Consider the following 15912-nt stretch of genomic DNA (forward strand, 5'->3'; position numbering starts at 1 on the left):
CCAGACTCACCAAAGCTGGTAGGAAGGTTTGGGACAACCTCTCACTGAGGACCCTGCCCCCATTACAGCATCATATGATCCAGAAGAGATCCGTTAGCATCTAGCTTCACGCAAGGGAAGAAAGGGATTGGTGAGTGTGTGCAGTCCCCCCCAATTTTTCTGACAGGGCTCCCCAGGGGGCTGGCTTCTGTCTTGCCAGTCTTGGAGCTTGGACATCACTGGTAGAGTCCAGCCACCCAGAGAAGAACGGAGACATAGCTTGGGCTGGTAGACTCCCCTGGTCCTTCATGGTGCTCAGCACAGAGACAGTAGATGAGAGATCCCAGCTCTTAGCCTCCCCCTGGAGAGGGAAAGAGTTGATCCATTCATCTAGCACCCTAGCTTCACCGGAACTATCCAAAGAACTAGCATCTGTATCACCATTCTTAGAGTCCTGATGGATCTACTGTAGCCTAGCTGCCTGGGGGAAAACAGAAGCAGAGGCTCTTGCAATTAAAACAAACAAAAAAAGGCATCAAAAATAACTATAACCGTTTGAACTATGTTAATGGATACAGAATATATAAAGATGTAATTTCTGACTTCAATAACATAAGGTGAGAACGGAAAGGTATAAAATAGTGGAGTTTTTAGACAGTTGAAGTTAATTCGCTATCAGTTTTCAAAAGATTGTGACAACCATAAGTAGTTTTCCGTAAGCCCCATGGTAACCGCAAGAAAACACCTGTAGAAATTACACAAAACGAAAAGAGAAACTAATAAAATACAACAAAACAAAACAAAACACAAAGACAGCAAGAGAAAAAAGAGCTATAAGACTGACAGAAAACATCTAGCAAAATGAAAATGAGAATCCTTTCCTATCAATAATTACTTCAAACTAAATGGATTAAACTCTCCAAAGATAGAGAGTGGCTGAAGGGATAAAAAACAACCAGGGGCGTCTGGGTGTCTCAGCCGGTTAAGCGTCCAACTTCAGCTCGGGTCATAATCTCACAGTCTGTGAGTTCAAGCCCTGCGTCAGGCTCCGTGCTGACAGCTCAGACCCTGGAGCCTGCTTCCGATTCTGCGTCTCCCTCTCTCTCTGCCCCTCCCCCACTGGAGCACGCGCGCGTGCGCGCTCTCTCTCTCTCTCTCTCTCTCTCATTTCAAAAAATGAATAAACATTCAAAAATTGCAAAAAAAACATCTATAAGAATAAAAATATTAAAATCAAGTATAAAATATGACAAATTCTGCCACCCATCTTATATCTATTTAATGCCTATATTATATTCCTGGTTGATGAAGGAGTTCGGTCTTCTGATGAAGTAAGGGTTGTTTTTGAATATCGTTAAGTCATGGAGGAGACATACCTGTGCCTTTATATAAACCATGCTGGGTGGTTTTAACACAATGTTAACAGCCACCAAGAATTAATTCCAAGGGAAATAAACGTCCTACAGCCCTGAGTACGGTGCCTAAACTTGACTTTCTTCATCCACGTTGCTACCACGTCTGCTTCCTGAGGCCACAGCAGTTATAACATTGAGCTACTGAGTTGAGTGGAGATGCCCTCGAAGGACTTAGGAAAGTTGCTATCCCTAAGGTGCAGTAGATTGAGGGGTTTGCGGCTCAACTATGGCATTAAGGAATTCTCATTGCTTTTGTTCCCTCATCTGTAAAATGAGGAGAGAATTGGCTAACCTGAAAAACATTTTAGGGGGATTAATTTATTAATTAAGGTGACTGAAAAAGGAAGAATTACACAGAAGTTAAATTTGGCAATGAAAATGGCACATTAACGGCCCATAACCAGCTCTACTGATATGAATTATATGCATAAAGAACTGCCACAAGGTTTGATTAGTTATTCCCTTAATCACTGGAACACAGTGTAGCGCTCGCTGATATTTGAGGCTGCGTTGCTGAGATTGTGTTGAGAGAGAGCTAGAAAGAGGGCGAAACACATTGTTTTCTTTATACGTCCCAACGGGATTGGTTCTGCGACCTTCGTTTGTAACGATTCACCAAGATAATTCACATAAAGTGCCAGGCATAGAGCCTGGCGTGGAGTAATTAATTGTTCAGTAATTGCAAGTTCCTCCTCTTGACCATGAAAGCAGTACCTTCTCTTGCGACAGCGTCATCCTGAAAGGATCAGACTCACCCTAAGTGGCATGGCTCCCTTTATCACAGCATCGCCACCGCCGTAAGCACTTTGCATCTTTTAATGTATTAACGAGCCAATCTTACTAGTCATTTCTCACAATCACCTTTTGCAGATGAAGAAACTGCAGCACAGTGAAGTTCAGGGACTTGTCAATGTTCACATGAGCCAATTAGTGGTGTTGATCACTGTCAACAGCCATGTGCCAGGCAGTGCGCTGGAATCTGGAGATACGATGGTAAGCAAATTTGACATTGTTTTTGCCTTTATGACACTTGCAACCTGGTGAGTAGGGAAGGGGTTAACATTAGGCAGGGAGAGATAAGGGACGGGGGGGGGGGGGGGGGGGCGGGGGGGCGGGCAGGGGTGCAGCATGAGTGGAGTCTCACAAACTTCCTGATAAGTTCCCGATAAAATGTCAGGGACAGGGACACCTGGAGGCTCAGTCTGTTAAACTTCTGACTTCGGCTCAGGTCATGATCTCACAGTTATTGAGTTCGAGCCCGGCGTCGGGCTCTGTGCCGGCAGCTCGGAGCCTGGAGCCTGCTTCGGATTCTGTGTCTCCCTCTCTCTCTGCCCCTCCCCTGCTTGTGCTCTGTCTCTTTCTCTCTCAAAAATAAACATTAAAGAAATCTTTTAAAAAGTCAGGGATAAAACCCCCGGCGGCTACCCAGTCGGGACCCCTCTCACTCTTGAGAGCTTTGTCATTTCTCTCAATAAATTCAATCGCTTTGGGGCGCCTGGGTGGCTCAGTCGGTTGAGCGGCCGACTTCGGCTCAGGTCCCGATCTCGCGGTCCGTGAGTTCGAGCCCCGCGTCGGGCTCTGGGCTGATGGCTCAGAGCCTGGAACCTGCTTCCGATTCTGTGTCTCCCTCTCTCTCTGCCCCTCCCCTGTTCATGCTCTGTCTCTCTCTGTCCCAAAAATAAATAAACGTTAAAAAAAAAATTAAATAAATAAATAAATAAATAAATAAATAAATAAATAAATTCAATGGCTTTGCTCACTCCCTGTGGCCCGCAAGATTCATTCTTCCGCTCCATGAGAAGAGGACCAGTGTCTCTCCCACCCTCCCGTAACACGGCTGGCAGAGAAAAGAGTGATCAAATGATCACATGCTCAGAGAAATGCGAAGCCAAACCTCTGGTAAGTGCTATGATAGAAAGGCATGTGTGCTTTGAGAATCCGTGACAGAGGTTACTGGCGTGGTCTGAGGCCTCAGAGAGGACTTATCTGAGGAAATTCCATTGCAGATCAGAAGGATGCTCCGATGTGAATTTAAAATGGTGGGGAGGATGCTACAGGAGGGTGAGTCCATCAGTGAAATTGCCACAAAATTCGTATTACAAGGCTCTAGGCGCAGAAAATGCGCACACACTTACACGCAGAGTTAATGGGACGGGAGCAAAGAGGCTCGGCTGCGAAGATGGTGTTGCAGATCCAGGCATCAAGGAGGCTAAAGCAAAGCCTGGAGGCTAGGTCAAGAAGACTGTGTGTATGCTAGAGCAACGAAAAGTCACCGAAAGGTTTTAAGTGCAACAGGGGCCGGAATGGGATGGAGGCATGAGAGACACATTTTCTGTTTTGCAAAGTCAATGTGGGGGCGCCCGGCTGGCTCAAGCGGTTAATTGTCCGACTCTTGATTTCGGCTCAGGTCATGATCTCGCGGTCCCAGGCTCAGCCTTGACAGCAGGGAGCCTGCTTGGGATTCTCTCTCTCCCTCTCTCCTGGCCCTCCCCCGCCTGCATGCACGGGTGGTATTTAACATAAATTAATAGGGGCCCCTGGGTGGCTCGGTCAGTTAAGTGTCCGACTTCAGCTCAGGTCATGATCTCGTGGTTCATGAGTTTGAGCCCCGCATCGGGCTCTGTGCTGACAGCTCAGCTCGGAGCCTGGAGCCTGCTTTAGATTCTGTGTTCTCCCTCTGTCTGCTCCTCCCCTGCTCGCACTCTGTCTCTCCCTCAAAAAATAAATAAACATTTAAAAAAAACTAACAGAGGGGCGCCTGGGTGGCTCAGTCGGTGAAGCATCCAACTTCGGCTCAGGTCATGATCTCACATTTTGTGGGTTTGAGCCCCGCACAGGGCTCTGTGCTGACAGCTCAGAGCCTGGAGACGTCCTCAGATTCTGTGTCTCCCTCTCTCTCTTTCTGCCCCTCCCCTGCTTTCGCTCTGTCTCCCTCTGTCTCAAAAATAAAATAAACATTAAAATTTTTTTTTAAAAAAACTAACATTAACATAAAGAAAAGATTTAGTCATGCAGCTTTAAACAACCACCTATGACTCTATACGTTTTTTTTTTTTTTTGATCAGAAAAATTGACCTCAATAACTAACTTCCCATCTTCTTCCAACTGAATGGCTTTGGTGTAAGAGTTTGTCTTTTCTTTTCTTTTTCTTTCTTTCTTTTTTTTTTTTTTTAGGAAATGGCAGAAATTTTAAAAATGACAGACTCTCTTACAACTGGTAATAGATATTGGTACATTTTGTGCTAGAAATAAGTTACTTCTGTTTTTTTAAATTTTTATTTACATTCCAGTTAACATACAGCGCAATATTAGTTTCAGGTGTACAATAGAGCGATTCAACACTTCAGTGCAACACCTGGTGCTCATCACAAGTGCCCTCCTTAATCCCTATCACCCATTCAACCCATCCCCTAACACGCCTCTCTCTGTTTCCCTTTGCTCATTTGCTTTGTTTCTTAAATTCCACATATGAGTGAAATCACAGGGTATTCATTTTCTGTGACTGACTTATTTCCCTTAGCAATATTCTCTCTAGTTCTGTCCATGTCATTGCAAGTTGCCAGATTTCATTCTTTTTTATGACTGAGTAATATTCCATGGCATATAACACTTCTTTATCCATTCAACTTGGGCTGTTTCCACAATTTGGCTATTGTAGATAATGCTGCTGTAAACATCGGGTTGTGTGTATCCCTTTGAATTTGTATTTTTGTATTCTTTGGGTAAATACCTAGTAGTGCAATTGTGGGATCCTAGGGTAGTTCTATTTTTAATTTTTTTGAAGAGCTTTCATACTGTTTTCTACGCTTTGCCTTCCCATCAACATTGCAAGAGGGTTCCCCATTCTCCACATCCTCTCCAACACCTGTTGTTTCTTGTGTTGTTTTTAGCCTTTCTGACAAGTGTGAGGTGACATTTCATTGTACGTTTGATTTGTATTTCCCTGATGATCAGTGATGTTAAGCACCTTTTCATGTGTCCGTTGTCCATCTGTATGTGTTCTTTAGAAAAATGTTCATTTGTGTCTTCTGCCCATTTTTAATTAGATTATTCATTTTGGGGCATTGAGTTTTATAAGTTCTTTATACATTTTGGATACTAACCCTTTATCAGATATGTCATTTGCAAATACCAAAAAGTTGTTTTATTTATTATTTTTCTGATCTGGCAAATTTTATCAACTAAAATGCACTTTTTACCATTTCTGTTCTTTTGTTTAAAATCTATTTATTTTGAGAGAGAGAGAGCATGAGCTAGGGAGGGGCAGAGAGAGAGGGAGAGAGAAAATCCCAAGCAGGCTCTGCGGTGTCAGCGCTGAATCCGACACAGGGCTTGATCCCACGAACTGTGAGATCATGACCTAAGCCGAAGTCAAGAGTGAGACGCTTAACCTGTTGAGCTATCCAGGTGCCCCTATCATTTCCTCTTAAAACACTATGTTGCTTGTTGAAAATAGTGAACACACTAACTACCCTGTCAGTGTTTATTTTTAAATTATTTTACTGTAGAATATCAACATTGCCATACTCGGGGCCACTAGTTTTTTTTTATTTTGCACTTATTTTGTTCTCATCTAACAATTTGAAGGAATGGGACATGGGCCCCTATTACCTTGTCACTATGATTAGGCTGGTTTGATTTTAGAAAGAAACAGGGATTAAGAAGCTCAAACCGAACCATTAAATTAAAGGAATGATTAGAATTTTGGAATCAGGTTACAAAATTGAGGTCAAATAGATGGATATCAGAGCAAAGATCAGTCATTCATTTCTCTATCTCTCCATCCCTAGATCATTTATCATGTGTCAGGTAAGCACTGAAGATATGCATATTAATAGAGGCGAGCCCCTGACCTCAACTAGTTCATGGTTTGATCCGGAGGTCTGGTTATCAAGGCAGAGTCAGAAAGGTTAGATATTGGATGAGATGTGGTCATCTCATCTCATGGGGTCAGAACATACTTTTATTAGGTAGAGACTTTATGTTGAACGCATAGTATATGTGCTAGGTATGTAGCTGTATATGTATGAGATGAGTCTACGTATATAGTGCACTGACTGACTGCTTATTTGGACACTTGGCCAGAGAAGGATCAGGTACATCAAACTCTCTTGGACACTGCTGGACCCTGTTGAGTTTAGCATGACTGCACTTAAGGTACATATCCCTAAAAATCATTTGGAAAAGTTGAACATAGAAAGGTTGTTATTAAAAGTGTGACATTGCCTTTTAGTCGGTCTGTCTCATAAATACAGGAGTTGACTAAAACATAGACTAAATCCATGCTAGAAGTCCATTTTCTTAAAGCAGCTCTCCCTTTATATTAGCCGGTCGTTCAGACTTTGCTAAGTTCCGTGCTTTAGTGTGAGCAGTAAAACATTCATTTGTCGTATGACTTGCACTCATTGTCAGATACAGACTGGATGAATATTTGTTTGAGGGGGACCCGTGTGCATGCCTCCCATGAAACCCAAATGCAATTTCTGTGTAGCCTTGGTAAATTAGCATGTACTACAATGGTGTTTAATTGTAATTCATGCTTTTCATAATCTATTTTGATTTTGCAAATGTAAGTTGGTTTTTTGGTCTTGCAATGGGGCAGCTGTTAAAGGCTTCCTATTTTAAGTATATACTGTCACAGTTTTTTCCTTCCAGGAAAATCATACACATAGATCTTATTGAAGACACCAGGAGGCTGTGTTAAATGACCTTTCCCCAGGCTTTGAATTCAGAATCCAGATGATTGTCAATCACTTGAAAGCTGTCACCCGCAGCGCAATAAATGAACGAGCGGAAGTTCTTCACTATATGATCTGAAAATGTTGAGCTCAAGTGTTCATTGAAAAATGCAAAAAGATGATTCTGTTGTGCAGATGTTAAAACTAAAGTTCCAGTGCTCATTTTTATGTAAGACAATTATTTCCATTGTTCCTTCATAAACTTTTTATTACTCAAAGAATTTCCCCCTGGAATACAGCTACCTTGTTTTTCAAAATGCGGGATGAGCCTTTAGAAATTCATGATTGAGCCTAATGAGAAATCTGACGAGTGAATCATCCAAGAAAAACAGCTGCAGAAATCCATATAGTACAGGGAGGATGGAGAGATTAAAAACATATTTTTAAAGCTTAAAAACAATCATAAAAAGTAACTCAGGACATTCAAAGTCTGTCACATAACTTACTGATGAAAACGCTTGTCTCCAGTTGGTATCAGAAGGTATGGATGCTAATTACATCAAGACATTCATAAGACATCCCCCATTTAGAGTGCAGTTATATATAAATCATCAAGTCTAAAAGATTTATCTGATGCTTTATTGATGGAGCCGTTTGATAGAATCTTATAAAAGGAATCAAGGGGAGCTGTTAACATAGCTGTTTCTGCTGCTGAAACTCATCAATTTAATATAACAGAAACAATACAAACTTCTGAGGGGTTCTTGTCACTATCATGGTAGACCAGATCATGCCTCAGGTAATTAGTCTTGGTATCTTTCCCTTGCTTGCCCAGCTATAGATATGTTTGTGGGCACGCTTCTTGAAAGATTAACGTGGATATGAGTCCAGTAATTGTTCTGCCTAAGCTCCATTTATGAGGTCTAAACACCAGCTAATATGTGATGTAAGGTGTCACGGAGTCAACGGGGTCAAGTTGTCACAGAACGGCCTAAGGACACTGCGAGGCTCCCTTGGTGGTTTACCGATTCTTTTCTGGGAAAACCAAAGATGACTCTGGTGGTCAGGTCAAGGAGAGTAGAATCGTGAGGCCAGATTCAGGAACTGAGGTGCAGAGAAAAGCGAGATCATTGTGGGCTGGCGTACATATTCATGGCAGTTACCCCAGTGCTGAGACAAGGCTAAGAGTCAAATAACATGAGTCCATTTTGTTCGTTGCATGTGTGCTTAGGTTGTTTGCTAGTATAGTACTAGGTGGCAGACAGAAATGCTTGTGTGTGACTTGACTTGTCATCCTCAGATTACTTTCAGTGACGCACAGACAAGTATTTTCCTATGGGCTCAAGTCTTAGCTCTCCCTTGAAACCTTCTCTAAGTAATCCAGCCTCTCAATTGAATTACTGTTATTCCACCATCTATACCATTTAGTTTGTATTTTTTTTAATATTCACTCTTGTATAGCTCTTTGTCTCACATGAAAGTCTTTTGTCCAATGAGACTCTTAACTCTTTGAAGGTAGGCATCTCATACTTATTCTGTATCTTTCATAGTGCACAAAACAATGATGTATACATACATATCAGACAGTCTTGGCTGATGTCCATTGTTCTAGCATATAGTACATTTAGCATTGATCCCAAATTTCCTTTTTTAAAGAAGTATAATTATTAATAATTGCATGAAAATTAGGCATGATGGGTTTGATAGATGTCCACTTTGTATTTTCAGCTTCTACCATGATCTCATAGAGTCATGTGACGAGCATGTGCAGAGCTCTCACTCTATTTTTCATTTTTTAAAAAATACTTTAGAGAGAGGGAGAGCATGAGTGGGGGAGAGGCAGAGGAAGAGAGAGAGAGAGAGAGAGAGAGAGAGGATCTTAAGCAGGTTCTATGCTCTACACAGAGCCCAACATGGGGCTTGATCCCACGACCCTAGGATTATGACCTGAGCCAAAATCAAGAGTCGGATGCTTAACTGACTGAACCACCCAAGTGCACCACAGAGTTCTCAGTTTAAATTGGAAAAACAGCCAGCTTGAACCTAGGTCTCTCTTTATCCTAATTATTTCTACATGCACTATAGTTAATGCCTCCCTTTTATGACATATAAAGGCTCTCGCTGGTAAAGCAAAATGTGTTTAGAAAGAATCAGTTATGGACAGCTACATCATTCTTGTCTTCACTGGCAATGAGATTAGACTTCATTGTCTTTGTTCCATTTCACACACTTAAGAGTTCTATGGCCATGGACCCAAGTTCAAAAGAGTAATGGAACTCACAGGCTACTAGACAGTGGGGACATAAGAATAAAAGTTTAGATGTATGTGAAATATTTATGGGAAATAGAAGCTGACCAGTCCTATAGAGTATATAGAACATATAGAAAGGAGTCTGAATATTCTACCCACTGTGGATTTGTTAATACCTGTATACTGAAAGTCTACAAACATGTATTTACTTTATTATTTGGAGTAGCTTTATACATAATAGAGTTATAAATTATTGTGCCTTTTAGAAACTATTTTATGTATTCCAGAGGTATGAATTCTATGTTCTTTTCACACTGGGGAGGGAAAGAATACTTGTGTTAGGAATGAGAGGGGTTTCAGTTTTAGAAAAAGGCTTCCCAGAGAGGGTGTTTTTGATCCAGTTTTTGAAGGATGAGTATGAATCTCACAAGTGGACAAGAAGGGTAAATATATGTAGAAATGAAAGAAATGTTGTGTTATGAGAATTGAGTTATTTCATATTGGGGGGGGCATGGGATGCCTGTAGAAAAATTGCAGGAGATGAGGTTTGAAAGGTTAAGCAGAGTCCTTTGTATGTTAGGGAGTCTGGCTGTACTCAAATAATTCATACAAGGCCTCATATGATCATATTTTAGATAGATCTCTAGCCATTGTACAGAGAATGTGTCAAAATGGGAGAGTCTGGGGCACCTGGGTGGCTCAGTTGGTTAAACGTCTGACCTCAGCTCAAGTCATGATCTCACGGTTCGTGGGTTGGAGACCCGAGTCGGGCTCGGTGCTCATAGCTGGGAGCCTGGAGCCTGCACCCTGCTTTGGATTCCGTGTCTCCGTCTCTCTGCCCCCCACCCCTCCCTTGTGCTCTCTCGCTCTCTCTCTCTGTCTCTCTTCCAAAAGTGAATAAAAGTTTTTTAAAAATTTAAAAAAAAATAGGAGAGTCTGAAGGTAGAGATTGCAATTAGAGATTTACCCAATAGCAAGTGATATTGATGGCCCAGATTATGATAGTAACAGTAGGTATGAAGAGGAAGGAACCAATTAGAGGGATATTTAGAAGGTAAAATCTACAAAAAGGGGTGAGCTATTTGTTGTAGGATAAAGCAAGGCAAAGTTAAAAATGACACTGAAGTTTCTAGTTTGGGAGATAAGATGAATGGTGAGGTTTTCAAGGGAAATACAGGATAAAAGCAAGGAACAGTTTAGGAGAGATGTGGAAGAATCTGATAAAATTGTTCTTGGATGTTTGAGGTTTAGGTGTCGGTGGGACATCGACCAGAGGTATGTTGTCATTGGCAATGTCAATATGATGTTCTGGAGGGGACCAGAGTTGAGGATAGGGGGAGGACAGTGAGGAGAGATGTGTACTATACGTGCATTCCTGAAAACTACTGACATTTAGTAGGGGATGGTGAAGAGAAGATTTTTTAAAAGTTATTTTATGTTTATTTATTTTTGAGAGAGAGAGAGAGAGAGAGAGAGAGAGAGAGAGCGAGCAGGGGAGGGATAGAGAGAGAAAGAGACACAGAATCCGAAGCAGGCTCCAGGCTCTGAGCTGTCAGCACAGACCCCGACGCGGGGCTCAAACTCACAGACCGTGAGATCATGACCTGAGCCGAAGTCAGACACCCAACTGACTGAGCCACCCAGATGCCCTGAGAAGGAGATAAATATATAAACCTTCCTTCTCTCCTCTCAGTCTGCTGGGCTACAGGTGTTTCAGTGACAGTCTGTCTAGTGACCAGATGGTCCCTACATTCAAACTAAATTTAGGTATTTTTATTCTACGCAATCTCCAATTAGGGATTTTTAATTGAAATGTCAAACTGAAAGGGAATTGAAATTAATTTAAGCATAACGTGGATAAATTATAAACATATTTACTAAGTAGGTAAGTTTACTGCTTCAACTCATTATAAATATTTGTATGAGAGGTTTCTTAGATCACTGTGGGAGTCAGTTTTTTTTATTTAAATTTTTTTATCTTAATTATTTTAATTTTTTAATGTTTATTTTTGAGAGAGAGAGAGAGGAGGAGGGGCAGAGAAAGAGCGGGACACAGAATCCAAAGCAGGCTCCAGCCTCTGAGCTGTCAGCACAAAGCCCAGTACAGAGCTCCAACCCACAAACCTTGAGGTCATGACCTGAGCTGAAATCAGAGGCTTCACCAACTTAGCCACCCAGGCGCCCCTGTGGGGATCAGTTCTTTAGGGAAGCATGACTAGGTAAGGATCATAGTTTTATTCTTGACTTCTCTTCTGCCTTTTTTCCTTTTCTTCATACGAACTTTATGTGTTGCTTTGTATGTGGGTTGACAGGGGCCTTTGGGCTCCTCCTGAAGTTTAATCAATGTCACATTCTGCTATTAGTCTTATTATGTAATAATGTATCACGTTACTAACCTCTTCTGTACATCTCCCTTTTTCCCATCACCCTTACCTGCCATGTATTCCTGGGGTTTTCCCTTCCAGCAGACAGCAGTGAGACTCTGACGTTTCTCTCTTACAATAGCCACGTGCTGCTTTTGTCTGTCCTAAGCCTAGAAGGTGCCTCTGTCTTGTGCTGTCCTTGCTGTGCTTTTGCTGCACTTCCGTATCCTTTGTGCTTCGGTGACCCCTCATTTCATGCAGTATCTCCGCTAAATGCCACACATAGTCATAGCATTTTTGCTTCCTGCAGTGTATTCTTGAATGGTTTTGTGTTTGGGGGGCAAAAGACTGGCTGCCTTACAGATAAGCACTGAGATGATGACTTCTCAAGTGGAAAATCCACCTACATGCATACAAACAACCACACCCCCCCCACACACACCATTTACTGCACGATACGGTATCCTCACATTTTAAAACATCCCCAGTCTGGAAAAAAATCCACCTCAGTGCTTTTCTCACATTTGGACCTTATACTGCCTCTTACCTGTGAGTTAAAGTGTACATTTTAGGCGATACCAAGTATACAAATAAAAACTAAGAAATCATTAAATTTAGGAGTTTAAAGTATTTATGATTTAAAAAAAATATAATTAGGATAAATCTTACCTCTGAATCAGAATGATCAGTGACATTGCGTGCATTTAAAAATGTGAAGGAAAGCTTTTAGAGTAGGTACCAGAAGTCTCAAGATCAGAAATATAAAAGAACGATAAAAATGCAAATTTCTCCCTACCTTGTCAACATAAGTGCTTTTGTTTTGCAAGAATTAATCATTCCTGTCATCCTATTTCAGTGCTCTCTTATCTCTGTGTTATTGAATGTGATAGACTCGTTTAAGGGGGCGTATAAATTTTGGTACATAATGGTATGTGGTAGAAACTTGTTATACTACCTCTTTACATAATGCCAAGCAACTGGTCACTTCACTGGGAAATCAATCAATATGACTTTTACTGTAGGTAAAAAATAGCATTAACAACACTGCCCCACATATTTAGATTAGCATTTTATTCCCTTTAAAGCCTTTAGAGAAAGAATCTCTACTTTGCTTCAAAAAAAAAATCTTGGCTCAGATCAGGGTCATAGTATCAAGCCCCACATAGGGCTTGTGCTGAGCATGGAGCCTGCTTAAGATTCTCTCTCTCTCTCTCTCTCTCTCTCTCTCTCTCTCTATCCCGCTGCCCCTCTCCCCCTTCTCTCTCTTTCAAATAAAAATAAATAAATAGATAGATAGATAGATGGATAGAAATTTAAACATCTTATAAAGAGGCAGGATGGGTAATACTATTATCATTTCAAAGATTAAAAAATTATGTCCATAGTTATTTATCTGGATTTAGACAAAGTTCAAATCCAGTGTTTTCTTACTGGTAACCTATCGCTTATTTGTTCATAGCCCGAACCATGAGCTGGATCAAAGAGAATTTTTTTATATAACATTATTTTATCGGGGGATTAGTAGATGTTGAAAAAAATGGGAACTCAAAGAAAGCTAGGAAGCATAACTAATACATTACACTGCAGAATTAGAAACCTAAGAGGTTGATGTTTCCCCGGGGAAAAAATGAAAACTTTATGTTTGGGTCATAGAACAAAACAAAAAAAACTTTATGAATATAGAACTAAAAAGAGAGCAGAAATACCAGCCTCCCTCTCCCCCCTCAAATCCATATTTACTAGTTTCAGTGGAATGTAAATTCAGCATGAGTCAATAGAAGAATGCAGGGGGTTAGAACACCTAATGTGATATAAAACTTTACCTGCAAAATGATAACTTTAGAATGAGCACTGTCATGCACTCATTCTACTCTGTGTTGGTCAGATCACATGTGAAAATGTCTCCATTTTGAGACTCTCTTCTTGAAGAGAAGGAAAATCAGTATGTGTTTAGAAATGAACAATGGCGATTGACAATAGCCTAAGAACTTCACATATTTAGGAGGATGTATTGCCTAAGAGGGTAGGGGGTAGGTTTTCAATAATGGAATGTGTCACATCTTGGAGTGTTCATGCAGAGGTAGAATGACCATTTGGCAGGGTTATACAAGGTATGCCAAACCATGTTATCAATGGGCTAGACTAGGAAAACTGGTTCTTTCAAGATATAGGATTCTTTCAGAGAATGACTCTAAAAGATATGATCCGCAATTCTCAGAATGTGTAAAATTATGTGTCAAAGCATCCCCATTGAGGGACTCAACCATAAATACCTATGCCAGCTCCTTGAGGTCATGAGAATACATTTTTATACAGCCCATAACCCAGGAAATATTGTAAGTGATCCCCAAAGAACTGATGGATTATAAGTTTAGGGACCACTTTCCTAACGAATGTGAGAATGAAACACCATCTCACCCCCAAATCTGTATGAGGTATCTTTCTTTCCCTAGGTTGTAATAAGCCAACTCTGACCTGACGAGGTAGCTGAAAGAATTGAGCTAATGGAGTAAGTCGTGTTTCTTGTTTTTTAGCTTTTAGAATACCCTTTTCTCCAGGGCCTTGGTTAGTCATCAACACAGAAAAAAGCAGGAACGTTGAAGAGAGCTACATAATAATATTTAATTTTTACTTTCTTCATTAAATACTAATATACTTTAAAACAGTGGCTGGGTAAATGAAGAAAAATTTCTTTAGTTTAATCATTTTTAAAAAATCCACTGGAGTAAGCCACTATATGATTATTATATAGTATTTCAAATGCTTTCAAAATATATTTAATTGTAATAATATAATTACTTCTATTAGATTTGTATCAAGGTCAGTGAATTCTCTACAGATTGTTTTGTGATTAAAGATGCTGTAAGCATCAGTAATGATAATCTCTTGCAACTTATTTATGTTCATTAAAAAGAATGTCCCCATACAAGAAAACTAAGCCATCGGCTCTGTGTTTTAGGCTGAAGGAGTAGCTTCTAATTATATTGTTAGTAGCAAATGTGTAATTTTTCATTAGATTGAATCTATCAGATAGTCTTTAAAAGCCTTGAATATAGACTTCAAAATTGTTTTTGTACTTGTTTTTAACTAGCTTTCAATGTTTATTCCCTTCATCAATATCTACTTATATAGCAAATGTTATGTAGGATCTCAGAAAACTTCTATAGTTTAGAGCAACACTGACAATTTCCATGCATTAAAATTAGCTTATCAACATTGTTTGAAGCTCAATAAACACAAATGTAAAAGCAATGTGTTAAGGGCAACTCACTGATTATAGAAACTCAATCTGCCTCCTATACAGTCCCTCAAACATATCAAAGGAACATAAATTGTTTCATATAATATGTACAACATCAAAATCCTCAAATCTGGTTTCTTAAGTCATAAAGTTTATTTTTGGTTTATACTGCATGTAGGCCATTGTGTGTGAGCTGGGCTAAATGCCATGTACCTTTATTCTGAAATCTGGGAGAAAGGCTCTCCCATGAGATATGTAGCTCTTGTAGGAGATTGCAAATGGGCTGTGTCTTCGTCATTTTTGTTCTAAAATGATCACATATTACACAAATACTGATTTGAAGGGGCACATGCAACCCAATGTTTATAGTGGCATTATCCACAATAACCAAATTATGGAAAGAGCCCAATGTCCATCAATTGATGAACGGATAGAGGAGATATGGTGTGTATGTGTGTATACACACACACACACACACACACACACACACACACACACAATGGAATATTACTCAGCCACCAAAAAGAATGAAACCTTGCCATTTGCAATGACATGGATGGATCTAGAGTGTATTATGCTAAGCAAAATATGCCAGTCAGAGAAAGACAAATACCATATGATTTCACTCATATAGACAATTCAAGAAATGAAATGGATGAACATAGGGGAAGGGGAAAAAGAGAGAGGGAAGCAAACCATAAGAGACTCTTAACTATGGAGAACAAGCAGGGTTGATGGGGGGGATGGGCTAGATGGGTGATGGGTATTAAGGAGGGCACTTGTGATGAGCACTGGGTGTTGTACATTAATGATGAATCATTAAGTTCTCCAACTAAAATCAATTTTACCACATATGTTAACTAACTAGAATTTAAATAAACATTTGAAATAAATAAAATGATCCCATATAATTGTCACAAACTGACAATGAAAATAAAGGCTATTTTAAAAACGAAAAGGCTGTGTTTTCCCAAGAAAAATTTAG

General features: G+C 40.2%; 1 long non-coding RNA gene across 1 annotated transcript; it reads left to right on the forward strand.

The window, feature by feature from the left end:
- The first annotated feature begins 2079 nt into the window (after nucleotides 1-2079).
- LOC128311511 (uncharacterized) lies at nucleotides 2080-14516 on the forward strand. Its single transcript, XR_008289959.1, has 3 exons — nucleotides 2080-2191; nucleotides 2265-2387; nucleotides 14140-14516. It is a non-coding gene; the product is annotated as an uncharacterized LOC128311511 (long non-coding RNA).
- Nucleotides 14517-15912: the final 1396 nt, after the last annotated feature.

Source organism: Acinonyx jubatus, chromosome X (assembly GCF_027475565.1).
Source record: "Acinonyx jubatus isolate Ajub_Pintada_27869175 chromosome X, VMU_Ajub_asm_v1.0, whole genome shotgun sequence".
Classification (NCBI taxonomy): domain Eukaryota; kingdom Metazoa; phylum Chordata; class Mammalia; order Carnivora; family Felidae; genus Acinonyx; species Acinonyx jubatus.